At 37.7% G+C, this 20886-nt stretch overlaps 1 non-coding gene across 1 annotated transcript; it reads right to left on the reverse strand.

Annotated features, from left to right (window-relative positions):
• Nucleotides 1–16785: 16785 nt before the first annotated feature.
• LOC137939583 (small nucleolar RNA R71) lies at nucleotides 16786–16892 on the reverse strand. The gene has a single exon (XR_011109965.1). It is a non-coding gene; the product is annotated as a small nucleolar RNA R71 (small nucleolar RNA).
• Between the last annotated feature and the right edge of the window lie 3994 nt (nucleotides 16893–20886).

The following is a 20886-nucleotide window of genomic DNA, read 5'->3' on the forward strand; positions in this document are numbered from 1 at the left end:
AGGAAGGTTTTACCTATTTACTTGTCGATTTTTTAGGATTTTATTGATTAGCACATGAAGAAAAAGAGAGACGACATATTGAGGAAAAAACATTAAGAAGAAAAAGGTTATGGTTTTGTGTCCTAACCCTTTCCCTGAAGTTTAATTTATTGATAAATAAATTATAATATTATAATTATGCCACTGAAACTTAAATTAATTGCATCAATATTATCTTTATGACATAACTCTTTATTTATTATCATGCCACCACGTGTGAGGCTTCTCTTTGGTCTATGGGTTTCAACCCATCTTCTACCTCTTTGGGATGTGTGGGTCTTCCTTGGTTATATGGGTTTGAGCCCATCTTCTAACACACTTGGACGTGTGGGTCGTCCTTAGTCATGTAGGTTTGACTCCATCTTCTGACACTCTCCCTCAAGGTGGGGGTGAGAGAATATCGTAAACATATCTTCTACCTCTTTTGGATGTGTGGGTCTTCTTTGGTCATATGGGTTTGAACCCATCTTCTAACACACTTGGATGTGTGGTCTTCCTTAGTCATGTGGGTTTGACTCTATCTTCTGACACTCTCCCTCAAGGTGGAGGTGGGAGAACATCGTAAACACCTAGCTTGTTGTAAATGGTTTATAGGGTTTTCCCGTATAAAATAGCAGTCTATCATATCTTCCAACACTCCCCCTCAAACTGGTGATCTCTTTGTTCTTATCAGGTTATCCAACTAGCATAATAATGGTAAGAGAAAAATCACTCTGAGCTGTATGGCAAAGCTCCATACTCCAATCAAATGGTCATAGTCATAAATACTCTTTGCTCAATTTCAATGGTGGAAAAGTAGTCCAATTGTGAGGCACAAAGTTTACCTACTTTATCAAGGTAGCTAAAAAAATACCTCTTGGGGTAAATAATAGACTTGACTTACATTAGATGTTGGGCACACTCCTATTTTATGTAGATAGTGGGTCTATAAGTATTGCTGAGAAGTGATAATAATAGGGTAATGGGGAATCACCAGAAGATAACCTGCATGGGCTACCATGTATTTTATTCTTCATCAAAATATCATTTGCTGACAACAGACAGTAATTGAGAAGTCCTTCAATAATAATGTCTCAGTCAAATAAATACAATAATAGTGTAACACATACCAAATAATGAAAATCTTAAATACACTGACCGAGTAAAAATAATCTGAGTCAATAAATGAATTACGCCGAGTTAGGAGAATAGGTTGAGATGACCGAGTCAAATATACCCGGACCAAGTAGACTCAGTCAAGCTAGTGCGGCTCGGTCCGAGTTGACTCGTAGATCGCTCGATCCGAGTCTCGGCAGAACAATAAGGTGTTGGATTAAAATCAAGCTACCTAGCTTGGCGGAAGTTTAATTAAAAAACGTGCTTTGTCTTCCTCTAACAGCACGGGATAGTAAGCCAAGCAGAGAGATATCGTCCGAAATAGAGAACCCGGAGAAGCTGAAACACAAACACGCTTCCAAATGGAAACCAAGATCGAATTTGATCCACCATCAGGAGGAGTTTCTGAAGATAGCAGAAACCGTAAAATTACGAGTGAAGAAAACTTCCCGAAAAACAATGATGCTGCACAGAGGAGCAGTGCGAAAATTCCGCTTGGAATGGAAGACAGAAAACGCAACAGTGATGAACCAAATGTACACGTCCAGAAACGGCAATGAGCCAATATGCTTCCATAAATAGAATGCCAAAATTGAGAGACGATTTGTCGTGACGATCGGCAAATATGGTTTGCTGATTTGAGTTGCAGTAATGAGCCTAGTTACGGAGAATACGCTGCTAAAGAGGATAGACACCAATTACGGTGGGTGCCAATGGTGCCAATGACAGAAACAATAGTAAGTTCTAGCCTGGCAGTGAGGAAAGATACGATGCTAGAACCAGAATGCCAAGGAAGAGGACCTCTGTGTCTTCTCCTCTCTCGGTGTCGCCGAAGTTATTTGCAGAAGGAAAGATTAGTTAGCTTGCAGTTCGGAAGTTATTTGCTGGTTGACAGAGGTCCAAACAAACCTGAGAACAAATTCTTCTGATCTAAGCAATTTCCAAAAGAGGGACACCTTTCTCCACCTGTGCGATCAAGTGCAGATTAGTCTTTTGATTGGACTCTTCTGACACTGCTTCCGAATCCTTTCATATTGCAACTTCGCGATTCTTTTACTTTTTGGCTAATTCAAGATGTGAATTCCCGACGCTGTTCAACTTCGGCGGTTCAAATTCTGATACCGGAGGTCTGTTGGCATCGTTTAGACTGGCGTCGGAGCCGAACGGGGAGTCATCCCGTTGGGAGGTACTCCGATGGCTGGCTTATTGTTGATCTACGAAGTCCAGTCACAGATACAATGATGTTTTTATGACAAAAGAAACCAGGCTTGCAATTTTTGTTGGAGCATGTCTTCAGACGTTTTAGCAGTTTACTGGAATCAACATAGTCATGTATGGATTACGGCCCTATTATCGTGCAAATGGATAGGTTTTGCTCGAACCAGCTTGCATTGCTCGTCTTTTGGGACCATTGATGGAATCCTGCTAATCACAGTGTCCAGATGCAGAGTCCGTCAACGGTGATGACCCGTTGGCATGTTCGTTGTCCTGTCGAGTTTAATGGGGCTAAACTTGTTGGATAATCCGGAAAAAAACTTATTGAAAATTCAAAAAAACTATGGAGACCAGCCGTTGGCACCCAATATAAAAATCTGGGAATTCTAAAAACCATAGCTATTAGTTCTGAAAATCAATGTTCTAATACATTGTTGATTTTTAGGACTCCATAGATTAGTTCATGGAGGAAAAGAGAGACGTCATGTTCAGGAAAAAATAGAAAGAAGCAAAAGCTCAATTTATAGATGAATAAACTACAATATTATAATTATGCCTCTAAAACTTAAATTATTTACATCAATGTTATCTTTATAAGATGACTCTTTATCTACCATCATATCACCACGTGTGGGCCTTCTCCTTGGTATGTGGGTTTGAGCCCATCTTCTAGCTCTCTTGGATGTGTGGGCCTTGTTTGGTCATATGGGCTTGAGCCCATCTTTTAACACACTTGAATATGTGAACCTTCTTTGATTGTCTAGGCTTGAGCCTATCTTCCAACAACTTGCGTAGCATTTGTTAAATAAAATATATTCAAATAAAGGTTATTTTGTATCTGTTTATAAGTTACTAAATATACGAAGGTAACTTTTGTTTATAAGTTACTAAATATATGAAGGTAACTTTATAATTTTTAACTTTTTAGAGTAAATGTAAGAAATGAACTTTTTATAAAGTGGATATCTTAATTTTAAGGAATATTTAATTAAAGATATCTTAGTTATGTGTTTAATTAATAGATTACAAGTTTTTTTTACTAGAAATGATTATTAGGTTGATGAAAAGGAAAGAGGAAAAAAAGGTTGTAGTCAAGGTTGTTATGAGCTCAGAGGGATAGGGCTAGATTGAAAGAATAAAGGCCCAACAAAGTAGGATTGAGTTAGTAGAATGTTTCAGTAGATTTAATGTATGCAAAGGCACGTCTAGGTTTTAATGCATATAAGGCTGGTTAGTTTTTAATAAAGAGCTTAGGATATCGAAGCCTTGGTGAAGAAGCAAGCCACAAGCAAGCTGCTCAGAGTTAAAAGTCCCTGAAAGGTGGAAATAATGCTTTTGCTGAGTAAGGAACAAGCAAGTAGAGAAGACAGCAAAAAATAACTCCAAAAGTCACTTTTACAAATTGTAGGCTCTAAGAGGCATTTGAATCAATCTAACTGAATACAATATGACCACTATTAGACGGTTTACCATCTCCAGATTCAAGGGTTGATATTCCCCATTGCTCTGGAGCTCCTCTAACCATCATTGCTCAGATGATTCTCCTTGGCACTCTACCCTAAATAACTTAAGTGCAAGACCACCACCTCTCCATTTAGCCACCATCCAAAAGAGGTTTGAACTGGGACAATCGAATATCCCATCAAGCTACACTTTAGTCTTGATATACATAAATAAAAAAGGGGCTTCCAACAACCTAATACTGGAAAAGCAGTATCAATGGAAGTTCAACAAGGACCAACATGTATATTTGTTAAACACAAACCAAATAGTCTTAAGTCCCTAAGTGTCTGTTTGGAATCCCATGGAAAAAAAAGAAAAGAAAAATAAGATTTTGATTATCATTATTCGCAAAAGTAGTTAGTGAAAAGGTTGTTAATGCTTCTCCCAATCAAACTCTCCACCCCTAATCCCACGTCCAGCTCTTGCTACCCTTCTCCTTTATAAACCCCCACAAGTCTCAAAATCTCAGGTTCTCATCTCTCCTTTGTAGTCCCTTTCGTATCCTAGCACTAGCTACACTCCACCTTTCCGCCTTGTACTATCCTCGTACCCCACACAATTCCCAAATGAGTCATTTTGCCTTAGTCAAACAACCCTCTCATCCCTCTCAGCCTAATAGATATATATACTCTAGAAACCCCAATTCCCATCTATCATAGCCTCAAATTTGACCCTCAAAACCTATGTAGAACCTTGAATAATTCTTACATGCATCATGTCCAAAAAATCTCTATTTCTCTATTTTAGACACCACACACATGCAAAGGAGGATGAATCAGAGTCCAACTAACCATGGCTGCACTTATTTTTTTTAATTGTGTTATTTGCAAGAATGTCATAGTTCATATATTTATAGTAATGCTATTAGCTCCACTTTATAATTAAAATTTATAAAAATAAGAAAAAAATATCAAATTAATGTCAATAAGAAATGATGGGTAATAAATAGATATAGAATAAGAATAAGTCAAGTTTTAAGTCACTTTCTTAAAAAAATATGGATAAACTAAAAATGGTCGTATCCAACTTATTTCCATATTTCTATCAGAAGAAGAGAGAAAATGAAAAGAAAAAAGAGAATAACAAAAAAAAAAAAAAAGAAAGAAGGAAAGGAAGCAAAAAAAGAGAGTAAATGGGTGTAAGATACTCTTATAAACGAGGTCAAAATGAAAATGAAAGAAAAAGATTTGTTAAGGGGTTGCTCTATGTTACGCTTGAGGCACAAGTTGGCTTCTGCTTCGCGTAGTTTGGTTGCATGAATCACACAACCCTAACCAATGACACATAAATAGGAATTCAACAGCAGTAGTAGCACCAGATAGAGTCCAATTGAGTGAACATCATATGGGACCTACCAATCAAACTTGGTGTTCGACGTGAGATTGAGAAATTGGCTTAGACTTAGTTGGAGTAGATTGATTTTGAGGATAGAAAAACACCATGTGCTATGATGGCTTATCAAGCACGTGTAAATGCCATGTGCATCCAACAACTCCTTGACTATGTCCATTGTAATTTCAAGGGAGGATGAATAAACTGAAAATCAAGAAGGAAGTTAAAAAAACCAAAGATCTAAACAAGGAATTTTTAGATGAATGAAAGTCAAGGAGAGGACTCAAAGCCAGAGTTTCAATTTTTTATCTTTCCATTTTGAACCTTTGATACCAATTAAAGAATATGTGAGAGGTGAAACTAAAGATTGAACACAATACCCTATAAGATCCAAAATTCTCACATAGCAAAATGTTGAGCTCTAGGAACATGAGCTCCTACTTTTGGGGTAGTTTGCTATCAAGGAAATAAGTTTTGTAAATGACTTTCTAGGGGATGGGACAAGTTGACTCAAGCTTATCCACAAGCTCCTTGTCCTAATAGCCTTAGAAGCATTTGCTCTAGGGTCACAAAATGATCATAAAATGGCTAATTGGACTTCCAAAACTATAAATACCACAAGAGTTTTGAAGTTCACTTTTCAATGAAAATAGATAAAGAGTTGTTCCATGATGGATTTTTGAAAAGAAAAAAAAAACAATAGTGGCTAAATTGTGAATACTATTTCACATCTAAAAATCTTTAAACATTTAGATCTTTAGAGTTCTCTTTGTTGGTGTCAACATTCCTTTGAAATTTAGACTAAAATTAAGTGGATTAAAGGGTATTGAGCATGAGCTTGTATGCTTAAACAATCAAGGTATAATGTTATGGTCCCTAGCCATGGATCTAGTAACTCGGCGAGATACTGATGAATCCAGCACGTACACTGGTTTAACTCTGTAAAGAACCAAGAATTTCATCTCCAACCACTCTAAGTTGGAAACAGAATTCCTTTTCTCTCACAAATGGGTTCAAACACTATTCACGCAGGTAATTTAATAATAGAACTCCAACCTTATGAACTTAGGAAAAATCAATCTCAATTTACCTTTTTTAACTTAGGTAAATCGTCTCCTCTGTTTTGCCGTGAAGGACTCTGTTTCGCCGTGAAGGAACCCTGTTTCGCCATGAAGGGAGAAGAGTTCTTCTTCCTGGACAGGGTTCGATCCTCTTCCTTCTTCTTCCGTCCTCAGTTTCGTGAATGAAGCAAGGCCTCTTGCAGTCACGATGAAACAACAATTCCTCTGCCCTCGTCTTGGCTAAAGAAGGGGTTCACACAACCCTTCTTCCTCCTTAGTTCCGTGAAACACAAGGTCTCTCTCTACCCTGTCAGGTAGAGATTCCCTCTTTTCTTTCCTTCTCAACCTCCCAAACCACTCACAAAAACACCAATGCCGAAGGGAAGGTTCACGCCCAAAATTCCAGAAGGGGGAGTTCGAGGAGAACCTAGATTAGCGTAATTTACTCTAGTTTATGCTAATTCCGAACTTAGCTTTATTTCTCCATCCTTACCCCTTAAATAGGGTAATTAACATCAACATAGGTTAGGGTTATAAAACCCAATTCTACCCCTACCTTTAAGTCTTATTATAAATTAATAAAATTCGAAATTAAAAGCAACATAAATAATAAAAGTAAAGTAGATGACTCAGTCTTATTGAGTCAATAACATAGAAGCAAAAAGTGGAAGACGAGAAAAAAGAACAAAGGTGAAAGGAAGAAAGGAGATCCATTTAAGAGCTAGCCCAAGGAACTAGGACAACTTATCATGCTTGACCTCTTCAGTATAATTTATATAAGAATGATTACATAAAGACCAAAGTGTTGGAAGATGGGCTCCAACCCACACGACCAAGAAAGATACACATATCTAAGAGTATTATAAGATGGGCCACACAATCAAGGAAGACCCACAAGATGGGCCCAAACACATAAAAAGTAGATCCTACCATGATTACCACGAGCTGACATCCTTATCACATAAGTTGGAAGATCAAGAAGGACTCACAAAGATAACCACGACCTGGCATCTTTATCTTATGGTCACGTCATAGAAGAGTTCTAGTTTGAGTTATGTTTGTCTTCTATTTATATTGAGTTATTAAATTATGCTAAGGCTTATCCTTAAGTGTTAGAGTTTGGGTGTAATTAGGGCAAAGGTAGTTTTATTGTGATTGGACTCTACTACCTTCCTCTATTATAAATAGAGGTTCATGTACTCTGATTATAATAAGTTAATAAATCAATGAAGTATTTCTCTTCTCCATAAATTCAACACAAAGTACCATTAAAACTACATCAAAGAGTTAAACTCAAAGAGAAAAAGGAAAAGTTGCAGTCAACTACGTCTTATTCGTACACTTACAATGAAATTCTTCTATTATTTAAATACTCCCTCTCAAGCTAGGGAGTAAGCATCAAAGAGCCCTAGCTTGGAACATAATTTGCAAAACAAGCTCCTTGTAGAAACTTGGTGAAGAGGTCAACAAGTTGATCTTCAATTCATACATGTTCAGTTATGATCTTTCTGTTTGACATTGGATCTTTTATAAAGTGACAGTTTACCTCAACGTGTTTAATTCATTTACGAAACACCATGTTGTCAACAATTAAGATTGAAGTTTGATCATCACACTTCATCAACATGGGTAGCGAAACTTCAACATTGAGCTTGGACAAGGGGGATTATACCCCGATTAGCTCACAAGTAGTGTGCGATGGCTATGTATTTGGCCTTTTGTACTTGATCTAGCGACTACACCTTTGCTTCTTACTCCTCCAAGTCACTAGGTTTCCTCCTAAAAATGTACAAACCACTAGCGTATCAATGTTTGATCCTTAAAAATCTATATTAGTGACACCATCCACCTATATCTGACCATGACATTTGTAGAGTAGCCCTTTACTTGCTTCTCCTTCCAAATACTGAATGATCCTACACACTGCCTCCATATTAATTTTTTGAGGTGCTTCCATTAACCTACTAACAAGCCCTACAACATTTAATATGTCTAGACGAGTTATAGTGATGTATATCGGCTTTCCAACTAGATACCTATACTAAGTGTTAAATTGTAGGGTTTCATAATCTTAAGGTGATAAGAGGAGAGGAAGAATAAGAGAAGAGGAGAAGTAGAAGACTGCTAACTAGGGTGTGAAATTGAGAGAAAAGATGATTAAACCAGGGCACGTTGAGGGGGCTTTTCTTAAGGTCAAGAATTGGTCTCCTCTCTAAAATACATTATATCATGAGGTTAAATACAATTACAAAGTGACCGTAGGGCTTCTTATGAATAATGCAAGAGAACTAAAGTAACTAACTTAAAAAAATATATAATATTTCTTAACACTCTGTTGAAGAGCAGATATGGAAGAGTCTTACATGACTCTCATAGTAAAAAGTCTCACTAAGCTAGAATTAATATGGTATAGTCTAAGAAAATCCTCATGACAGGAAATCTCATATAGAAGAGTCCCAATTAAAGGTGATTTAGTTATGTTAGTCTTATATTTATGTTCAATTGTTCAATTATTCTAGGACTTATCTCGTAGTGTTTAAGTTTGGGTGCAATTGGGACAAAGGTAGTTTAATTGTTATTGGATTGTATTTGTATCTTTTATTAAAAATAATGACTCATTATACTCAGTTAACAACAAGTCAGTGAAGTTTTTCCTTTGTCCAAAAATTTAACATGGTATTAGAGCAGGTTTTGTGAGTTGACTTGGTTAACCCACATAGATAATGTAATCCTTTTATGTTCTATCATCTTTAGTAGTTTAGTTTTGTATTCTATCTTTTGTTTTTATTTTCTATCCCAGTACCTGTTTTTTTTGGCATTATCACAACCATACTAAAATTTTCATATTAAAACTATATATTTAAAGAAATATCTTCAAGTCTATGTTCCAACACAAAAATAATTTTGGCAATTGGAGTTTTCTACAAAAAAATCAATATTTGAAATAGCAAGGTCATATTGCAAGAGAAATTCAAACAAAAGCAGAAAGCTTAAAGTTTTGAGCCATTTTATACCATAAAAATGAGACTTTATATGGGGAATCATATACCAAAAAAATATCTGTAAGTTTATTTTATTATCTATCCAACCATTTCTCAATCTAGTTTTTCTAGAGGGAGATATCAATCTTGGAAGAGTCAATGGTCAAGTTAGCCAAAGAAGAAAGAGTACTCAATTCAGCCAGATTAAAGAGTTTGAAATGTATCAGATTCTTTCTCTCAAAAGAAGTATATTTTATGAAAAAAATTTATATTTGGATGAAATTTGTCGAAGTCTAGTTTCATAAAGAAAGAATTTTATGTCAATCTGATCTATATTTAAGGAGATATTCGCATTGGAGCTGGCAAGGGTCAAACTACTCAATGAAGAAAATCAAGAGATCATAAAAAAATCAATAGCAAAGCTTTTTATGTCAAATTAAATATCAATTTAAATATCTTTGAGTCTAGTTTCTTAAAAAAAAAAACTTATCTTGATTCTGATATATATTTTTTGAGATATTTATATTAGAAGTACTAAAGGTCATTTCTGTTATTTCTTTTTTGTGATTCTAAATTGAGTTTCCATTTCTCCTAAAATCCAAGTTTTTTAGCCAAATTTCTTTTCTAATCAGAGATTTTTGGTCTGACTTAACCACTCCATGATATGTTCATTCAAGGTATGCAATCTTTTGTTTCGATGTTATATTCAAGTTTTATTTTTTTGTTACTTGGTTGTGTATCTTTCGCATAGTTAACTCCAAAAAAATATGGTAAAATTTATTAACTGCTACCGTTATAGTCTCCCCTATTTTTTTTTTAAAAGTCACATTTTAAGTATGAGTGTTTCATAGTAGCCTCCTTTTGGTTAAAGTTGTTTTTCGCTAATATTTCTTCAGTTTATCTTTTTGTGTTTTGTCACTTTAGAGCATTGCCTAGACCCACTACCTAAAAAGTATAAGAGTGTGTCCAACATCCAACTTGAGTCACGTCTTTTGTTCTTCACCCAAGAGGTGATTTTTGTTTGAGCTACGCTTAAAAAATGATTAATGTCTTTGTTAAGTCCTAAAGTTGGGTTATTTTTCCGTAAAATTGAGCAGAGTGTGTTTCAGACTATGACCATTTTTGACTGGTGTGTGGAGCTTTGTTGTATGGCTAAGAGTGATTTTCTTCTCCCATATTGTGCTTTCTCAAAGCTGGGTCTCTATGTCCTTTTTATCCCTAGCTTGAGGGGGAGAATTAAGAGAAGAATTACAAGCAAGAGGTATTTTATTTCACATGTTGTGATAGTTTTTATGTGACCAAAATATTCAAGAAAAAGGGTGCATAAAAGATGAAGTTTTTGCATCTATGAAAATTTTTTTTAGCAAAAGAAAATTGAAGACTAAGAATCCTTTTCATTGTAAGCTGAAGTGGGGGAGTGTTGAAGAGCAGGTATGGAAGAGTCTTACATGACTCTCACAATAAGAAGTCTCATAGAGTCAAAATTAATATGGTGCAGTATAAAAATAGTCTCATGGAAGGAGGTCTCATAGAAGAGTATTAGTTAAAGGTGTATTACTTTTGTTAGCCTTCTATTCATGTTTAGTTGTTCAATTGTTCTAGGACTTATCTTTTAGTGTTTAACTTTGGGTGTAACTAGGACAAAGGTAGTTCATAATAGGATTGTACTTGTTTCCTCTATTATAAATAGAGGCTCATTGTACTAAGTTAACAATAAGTTAGTGAAATTTCTCTCTTTTCAAAAAATTCAACACACTCCCCCTCAACTTGGTGGTGCAAACATATCAAACATGCCAAGCTTAGATCAAGATTGCTGAAGTAGACCGGCTGGAACTGCTTTGGTTAAAATATCTGCCAATTGACTCTTCGAAGGAATATAGTGCATGCAAATAACTATATAATCTGGTTTTAGAATTGATCTAGCTACAGCATTCTGCTTCTTACTTAGCCAAGTAACTAAATCAACTCTAATAGTTGTATAATATCTAAACATGAATTTCCTATCATCAGGAGTCTTTGCCCAATATGCATCTATTGAATCTTTACTAGCAAGATGATCATGTTCTTATACAACAATCCTTGACCTGAATTTTTTTAAAATACCTCAACACCCTTTCCGATGCTTGTGTTGAAGAGTAAGTATGGAAAAGTTTTACGTGACTCTCACAACAAGAAGTCTCATAGAGCCAAAATTATTGTGGTGGACGCTTATAGAAGTCTCACAAGAGGAGCTCTCATAGAAGAGTCTTAGTTAAAGGTGTTTTAGTTAAGTTTGTCTTCTATTTATGTTTAGTTGTTCAATTGTTCTAGGACTTGTGTTTTAGTATTTAATTTTGTGTAACTGGGACAAGGGTAGTTTTATTGTAATTGGATTGTAATCGTTTCCTCTATTAAAAATGGAGGCTCATTGTACTTCATTAACAACAAGTCAGTGAAGTTTTTCTCTTTTCTGGAAATTTAACATGGTATTAGAGGGGTTCTGTGAATAGACTCGGTTAACCCACAAAGATAATGTGATTCTATTATGATCTATCATCTCTGGTAGTTTAGGTTCATATTCTATCTTTTTTCTTTCTTTCCTATCCCAGTACAGATATTTTTCTTGGCATTCTCACCACCATACTGAACTTTTCATATTAAAAATTATATATTTATAGAAATATCTTTGAGACTATGTTCCAACACAAAAATAATTTTGGTAATCTGATTTTCCTACAAAGAGAAATAGATATTTGAAGCAACAAAGGTCAGATTGCAAGAGAAGTTCGAGCAGTGGTATAACGATTCTTTCGAAGCATTTTATGCTATCATGAATGAGACTTTATATGGAGAATTATATTTCAAATATATATTTTTAAGTATATTTTCTTACCTATCAAACCAATTTTCAATCTGAGTTTTCTAGAGGGAGATATCAATATCAGAAGAGTCAATGGTCATACTGGCCAAAGAAGAAAAAGTTCATAGTTCAGCTAGATTACAGAGCCCGAAATCTGTCATATTCTTTCTCTTAAAAAATATATTTTATGAAGAAAAGTTATACTTTAATCAAAGGTATCAAAGTCTAGTTTTAGAAGGAGAAATTTTCATGTCAATCTGATCTATATATATGGAGATATTCGCTTTGGAGTCGACAACCATCTAGCTACAAAATGAAGAAAATAAAGTGGTCATAACAAATTCAAGAAAAAAGGTTTTTTTTGGCCTAGGCGAATTTTCAAGAGGGGGGTTGGGGTGAATTGATTTATTCAAATTAAAAACGAGTTGTGCATGTATTCAAAATATCAGGAATAAAAAAAATTCAATATAAGCATAACATGCATACACCACAAGGACAAAAAGATTTTTTGTTTTCGATGTTCCCGTAGTGGTAGTCACCGCCCAAGATCCCTTGCTTGGGAAAATTTCCACTATTACGCTTTAATAACTGAAAAATAAAAAGAGATTCTGGCTCTCTTTGGCCACGTATAGCTCAATACACGATTTTTATACCAACCAATCTCCCTAAGAGATTGCTACTGGATTTCAACTCTAGCTAGGCATTTCTATCTAGATTATCAAGGTCTAGATGAACCTTTCAAAAATACATAAAAGAAAGAGAAAGATTTACACCCTTACTTAGAGAGATGTTTCTCCTCGAGCAATTCAAGTTACTTCCTCCTTTGTAACACATTTTGGAATGATCAAGGAGCTTATACTATGATGCATGCAAGGATGATTGAAAGAGATAGAAGGTTTTCAAAGATATATGCCTCTCTCTCTTTCTCTCTAAAGCACTTTTGGTGGAAATTTGCAAGGTATAGCTTTGTGGCTTGAGAATATGCTAATTAATACTCATTCACTTCTTTACTCATGGTTTGGTAGGGTATTTATAGCTTCCCCAACTCAAACTAGTCGTGGTTTACCTGTTAGAAAAATCAGACCATTGATTGATCAATCACTAATATATGACCATTGACTGATCAATTACTGGAAAGTGACTGATCAATCAATCGATCATAAATGATATTTTTTTGTTAGACAATGATTTATTGATTGATGGATGGATAGATCAATATGTTAACGTGGTCCAAAAAAAGTTAAAGTTCATCTATCATTGCCAATGGCTGACCGATCAATCGAGATTCCCTCTGGTTATGCACAACAAGTATGATCAATTAGTGTATTTTTATTTGATCTATCATGCTTTAAGTCCTGTACTAGCAAGGTTCTAACTGATCAATCAATTTGGAGGGATGATCGATCATTCCATGTTAATTCAACTTGCCTGGACAACTATGATCGATCAATCTCTGAGGGATGATCAATCAAGCGTTATAACATGAAATGACCATGTCCTAGATGATTGATCAATGTGTCAAACGCCTAGCCAATACAACCCAAAAGACCGGTCTGTTAAGTACAAAAAGCAGAGTACTTAACCCAGGTGGATCAGGGGCAGACGGAACCTAAACCAGGTGGACCGGAACCACTTAGCTCTGACACCCACCGTTCCCATTCCCTACCACTTCCGCCGGGATTCGAATGGGGACTGTGGTGCCCAGATCTGATACCATGTCAAACGCCTAGCCAATACAACCCTAATGACCGGTCTGTTAAGTGCGGAAAGCCAAGTACCTAACCCAGATAGACCAGAACCACCTAACTCTGACATGTCAAATGCCTAGCCAATATAACCCAAAAGACCGGTCAATTAAGTGCGGAAAGGCAAGTACCTAACCCAGGTGGACTAGGGGTGGACGAAACCTAACCCAGGTGGATTGGAACCACCTAAATGTGACACCCATAGTTCCTGTTCCCTACCACTTCCACCGGGATTCGAACGCGGAATTTGGTGCCCAACTCTTATACCATGTCAAATGCCTAGCCAATACAACTCAACAGACCAGTCTGTTAAGTGTGGAAAGCCAAGTACCTAACCTAGGTGGACCAGGGGTGGACGAAACCTAATCTAGGTGGACCAGAACCACCTAGCTCTAAAACCCACCGTTCCCTTTCTCTAACGATTCCGTCCGGATTCGAACATGGATTGTGCCGCCCAACTTTGATACCATGTCAAACGCCTAGCCAATACAACCCAAAAGACTAGTCTGTTAGGTGCGGATAGCAAAGTACTTAATCCAGGTGGACTAGAGGCGGACATAACCTAACCCAGGTGGACCAGAACCACCTAGCTCTGACACAATCGACTATGGTTGATCGATCATGCTTCATATTTTTGGCCTGCACAGTTCTAGATGATGGATCATAGTCAGTGACTGAACGGTCATTCCAATGCCAGATAAGAATATGTCTTTATAAAGCATGGGGATTTCTCTGTAAGTGTTTTAACATATTTCTAACCGATATGTATGATGATTCTAAAATTTTTTATATGCAAATTATATCCTGAAGCTTTGATCTCACAAGTACTTGTGGAGTAGGAGTTAGAATACTGATAGATGCCATATTCTGACATGAGAATAGGTTAATTATAATAGAATAACCTTTATAATTGTGTTATAGGTGGTTATTTATCGGTTTTCAAATGCATTGAACATTTATTGAATTTGGTATTAATCACTGTCGATATTGCATATTTTTCTCTCTTGAATTATATTTCATTGTTTTTATGGTTTATTTCTTCCTGAAATGCTTTTTATAGATTCAATTATGGAATTTCAGGAGAATTTTGGTGGAGAAGGAGATAATTACCAAAATGCCCTTAGTGAAATGGAGGTATTTTATAGGGCAAATCATATTAAAAGAAAAGAGAAAATTGTATTAAAGTGGGGGCGTCGAGAGAAGAAGGGGAGGGGGCGTCGACCAAAACAGAGCACCAGAAACAGGGGAAGACCCGAGTGGAGTTTCCCACCGTCGTTCGCCGCGCCACTGTCTTTCGCCACGCCACCGTCGTCCACCGCCGTCCGACAACCGAGAACAGGACCCGAGGAGAGCTTGAGAGAGTCTCTATCGCGGTGAGTTCGACATTGCCAGTTTCTGCTCGCCAGAACGAGAGGTGATCCGAGAGGGCTTCTCCGGTGCCAATTCCGCATTCCGACCATCCTCCGGCGTCGATTACGTATTTTCGACCATTCCCGGAGCAACTCTGACTCCGACCGAGATTCGAGAGAGCCGGTTAGAGGACTTCAGCTCTATTTCGTTCTTCGCTGGACATCACCTCCGTCCGTCGGCTTCTATCCTTCGTCGTCGGCGTCGTCTCTACCTCTGACCACTCACTCTTGCTACTCGAAGCCATCAATTTCGGGAAATTGTAGCACCCGTTAGAATGAGTTGCTGCCCGAGCGAGAGGAAGGAGAAGGGGAGTAATTCATCATTTTGGAATTTAATTTTTTATATAGTTTGAACTTAGGTCTTGAATGTTTATTAAATGTGATTTGATAATTAATGTTTATTGAATATTTGTTTTCTGGATATTTGATTAAATTAGCTAGTTAGGGTAGCATTATAATTTAGGTTGGATTTTGGTGTTTTAATCTGATTTCTGTCTTTCACTCTATGCACCCGAGAGGGGCTAGACGCAAGGATTGAGAAATCGGATCCGTGGTTACGTGGTGCTCGAGAGAGGCACGAATCACTGTAAAATCCAAAGTTGACGTTTCCTGTTGTGCAAGTAGTTAACCAGATGATTGCTTAATAATTTAGAATATAATTAGTGTTTAGTTCAGATTAATTCATCATATTTGGTTAGACTAGTTGACTGAAGAATACACAAAATTCAGTCCTTCCTGTGGATATGACCCTCGCTTCCTGCTAAATTACATGAACGATTCATACGCTCGTGAGGTATATAAGCCGATGTAATTAAATTTTACATCAAGTTTTTGGCGCCGTTGCCGGGGAGGCACGTATTAAGTTTATTTCTTTGTTCTCCATGGTCTTAGGTTAGATTTATTTTTATTTTATTTTATTTTATTTTATTTTTTGTTGCTTTCATAATTTTAGCTTGGTGATTTTGTATGGAATTATTTTTATTTCTTCTAGTTAGTTCATATTTTTAGTAGTGAGTTTGTTAGCTTAATTTGATAGTTCGTTTTGTTTCTTTTTGTGTTTTTATGCACGGGCTCCGCTCCCTAGGTGGACCATTAGCTCCCTTTGTTGAAGAGGTAGAACATATTTGTAGGAAAACACCCAAAGTCAAGTTAGGAGCTACCATGGCCAATCAGGGCGAACCATTATAGTTACCTGCAGCAGGTGACCGTAGAGCCCTGAGGGATTATTCTATCCCATCCCACTTCACATCACCTTCTTGCATTATATTGCCACTCACTACTGCCACCAGTTATGAGTTCAAACCGGGTGTGATCCAACTCCTCCCTACATTCTATGGGTTGGAGAAGGAGGACCCATATTACCACATCAAGGAATTCTTAGATATTTGTGCAACTTTCAAATTCCAGAATTTCTCAGATGACTCTATCCGGTTAAGACTTTTTCCATTTTCACTTAAGGATAAGGCCAAGTCTTGGCTTAATTCCTTAGAGGTGGGCAGCATTACTTCATGGGACACATTAGTCATGAATTTTTTGTCTAAGTACTTTCCCATTCAGAGAACTACAACCCTCAGAAGAGAAATCTCCAACTTTATGCAGCAAGAGGGTGAAAACTTTTATGAGGCTCGGGAGAAATGGAAGGATTTGATCCGTAGGTGTCCACATCATGGGTTTGAGAAATGGCATTTAGTGCAATACTTTTATCAAGGACTTATACCCCAGGTTAGATCCATTGTAGATGCAACGAGTGGTGGGAGTTTGATGGGCAAGAGTGCTAGTGAGGCGTGGGACTTCTTTGAAACGTTGAGTGATCAATCTCAGCAATGGGGTTCGTCATTTAATGTTGATAGGAGATCCCATGAAGCCAAAAGAGGGGGTCTCTACGAGGTTAGTGAAACACCCATGCTCATGGCCGAGATTGAGGGGTTGACTAGAAAAATTGATGCCCTTATGGTGTCCAAGAGTTCACCTACTCCTAACCCATCTACTATCTGTGCCATATGCTCCTGTTCATCTCATCCCACACAAATGTGTCCATCTAGTTCATCCTACCCGGAGCTCATTGAGGACTTGAATGCAGTCTAGAATTTTCATAGACCAAACTGGAACGATCCTTTTTCAAAAACATATAATCCAGGTTGGGCTAGGCACCCAAATTTCTCATGGTCCAAGGGCCCACAGGTTGGGGGTCCTCCAGGGTTTACTCAACCCCAAGCTCCGCGCCCACACTTCACTCACCAGCCATTGATTCCACAAAAACCTTCACTTGAGGATACACTTCAATTATTTATGCCGAATACACAGTCCTCCATTGCTATACTTGAAATGCAAGTGAGTCAGTTGGCCAGCCACATGAGTGAACAAGCACAAAATAGACTCCTGAGTCAAACCATTCCTAAACCCAAAAGCACACATGACAGTGGGTTGAGTTCCAAACCCCACCATGAGCAAGCCAAAGCCATAACCACCCTTAGGAGTGATCGTGAGTTGAACAATGGGGGAGGGACCACTAAGTCTAAGGAGTCAAAGGATGACAATGGGGACACATCATTGAGTGAAGAACCTCCAAGTTCTCCACCAACAGCCAAGCAGATCCCAAACCAAGTCCCACTAGCTCCTTATCCGTAGAGGTTATCGGGCCCACCTAGGAAAGGAGATAGCATGCATGAAACGTTGGAACTATTTAGTAAGGTTCACATTAACATTCCACTTCTTGATGCTATTAGGCAAGTCCCTGCCTATGCCCGATTTTTGAAAGACCTTTGTACACAGAAGAGAAAACAACATGTTAACAAAAAGGTCTTTCTTACTGAGAATGTAAGCTCAATTCTGAAGCACAACACTCCTCCTAAAGTTAAAGATCCTGGATGTCCCACAATTTCATGTGTCATTGGCGAACATACCATTCAGAGAGCTCTTCTTGACTTAGGGGCATGTGTGAATTTGCTTCCTTTCATTGTGTACCAGCAATTAGGTTTGGGGGAATTGAAGCCTACTCCCATCACACTTCAACTAGCTGACCGTTCTGTCAAGATACCACGAGGAATAGTTGAAGATGTTTTGATAAAAGTGGACAAATTTCTGTTTCCGGTTGATTTCATTGTTCTTGATACAGAACCAATAGTCAATGTGACCAACCAAATTCCTGTCATCCTAGGACGTCCTTCTTAGCCACATCTAATTCTATTATTCATTGTAAAAGTGGTGAGTTGGAGTTGTCTTTTGGAAATTTTAAGGTCTCATTGAATGTATTTAATGCCGGACACCACCCACTTGAGTCTGATGATCTGAGTCCTGCATTTAAGATAGAGACTGTTATGCTTGATGACAAATCCACTCTTGAATCTTTTGAGTCTTGCATAACATCTTTAGACATGGACTATTTTGATGAGGAAACATATTTCCGAGAGGTTGATTCTTTACTCAATCCTGTACCTCTGTTGGAGGAAGCTTATGAGGTTATCACAACTGATCATCCACAGGATCTTCATCTTGACTTTGACAAACCTTTTGAAACATCCAATCTAGATCTTAAGACACTTCCTCCCACGTTGAAGTTTGCGTTTTTGGGGCCCATGAACTCATTACCAGTCATTATTTCCTCTGATTTGAGTACTGAGCAGGAGGAACAATTGACTGAAGTTTTACAAGCACACGGAGAGGCATTGGGGTGGACTCTTAATGCCTTAAAAGGGATTAGCCCCTCCATATGCATGCATCGTATTTATTTGGAGGGGACTAAAGCCTCATGTGAGATGCAACGTAGGTTAAATCCGCATATGCTGGAGGTTGTGAGAGAAGAAGTCATCAGGTTGCTTGTGACAAGAATCATTTACCCTAATTCTGATAGCACCTGAGTGAGTCCAATTCAAGTTGTCCCTAAGAAAGGGGGGATAACGATAATGAAAAATGAGAGTGGTGAATTGATTCCCACAAGAACTACCACCAAGTGGCGTGTTTGCATTGACTATAGAAAACTTAATTCCGCCACTAGGAAGGATCACTTCCCACTACCTTGCATTGATCAGGTACTAGAGTGATTGGCCGGCCACAATTTTTATTGCTTCTAAGATGGATACTCCAGCTACAATCAAATTCCCATTGCTCCAGAAGACTAGGAAAAGACCACGTTCACGTGTCCGTTTGGCACTTATGCTTACAGACGCATGCCTTTTGGTTTATGCAATGCGCCCGCCACTTTCCAATGCTGCATTATGAGTATCTTTTCTGACATGATTGGTGACTTTTTAGAGGTCTTTATGGATGAATTTTCTGTGTTTGGCTCTAGTTTTGATACATGTCTGCACAATCTTTCACTCGTATTGTCCCGTTGCATTAAGTCCAATTTAGTCTTGAATTGGGAGATATGCCACTTCATGGTAAAAGAAGGAATTGTTTTAGGACATGTAGTGTCTGAGCGGGGTGTAGAAGTGGACAAAGCCAAGGTTGACCTAATTGCCAATCTGCCACCACCTACTTCTATGAAGGGGGTGTGTTCTTTCCTTGGCCATGCTGGGTTCTATAGGCGTTTCATTAAAGACTTTAGCAAAATTTCTCGTCCTTTGAAGAATTTGCTTGCTCAAGATGTTGCTTTTGCCTTTGATGATGCCTGTATTCATGCTTTTGAGACACTGAAGAAATGTTTGTCCACTACACCCATTGTCTAACCCCCTATTTGGTCTTTGCCTTTTGAGTTGATGTGTGATGCCTCTGACTATGCATTGGGGGCTATTTTGGGGCAAAAGACGGATAAAATGCCCTGTGTCATTCACTATGCTAGCCGCACTCTTCATGATGTTCAATTGAATTATACTACCACTGAGAAGGAGTTGCTAGCTATTGTGTTTGCCTTGAATAAATTCAGATCATATTTGTTAGGGTCAAAGGTTATAGTGTTCACTGATCATTCTGCTTTGAAGTACTTATTATCCATCAAGGACACTAAACCTCGCTTGATTAGATGGATCTTGCAATTGCAAGAATTTGACCTTTAGATTCGAGATAAGAAGGGTTGTGAGAATGTTGTTGCTGATCATCTACCTAGGATCTGCGTAGCACCTCAGGAAGGATTCCTTCCTTTAAATGATTCCATCCCTGATGAACAACTTCTCCAAGTATCCCAGTTGCCTTGGTTTGCTGACATAGTCAACTATCTTGTAACTCATAAGATTCCTGATTATTGGAGTAAACAAGATCGGTTGAAATTATTTTCCCAAGGCAAACATTTTTTTTGGGATGACCCTTATTTGTTCAAGGTGTGTTCTTACCAAGTCATTAGGCGTTGTGTACATGAGCGACTTTACCAACATTCTTGAATTTTGTCATTCCCACGCATGTGGTGGACATTTTGGTGCTAGAAAGACCGCGGCTAAAGTCTTGCAATGTGGTTTCTATTGGCCTTCATTATTTAGAGATGCCCATGAGTTTTGTCGTGTGTGTGATAGATGCCAACGGACTGGTTGTTTATCTAGGAAGAACATGATGGCTCTTAACCCCATTCTTATTGTTGAATTGTTTGATGTGTGGGGTATTGACTTCATGGGTCCTTTCCCTGTCTCGTTCGGCTATCAATACATCCTTGTTGTTGTTGAATATGTCTCTAAATGGATTGAAGCTATTGCATGTAAGACAAATGATCACAAAGTGGTGGTAAATTTTTTAAAAGAA

Source organism: Aristolochia californica, unplaced genomic scaffold (assembly GCF_029961685.1).
Source record: "Aristolochia californica isolate CCGP_79_NKW_82.1479 unplaced genomic scaffold, dmAriCali1.0.hap1 SCAF_8, whole genome shotgun sequence".
In the NCBI taxonomy this organism is placed as follows: Eukaryota; Viridiplantae; Streptophyta; class Magnoliopsida; order Piperales; family Aristolochiaceae; genus Aristolochia; species Aristolochia californica.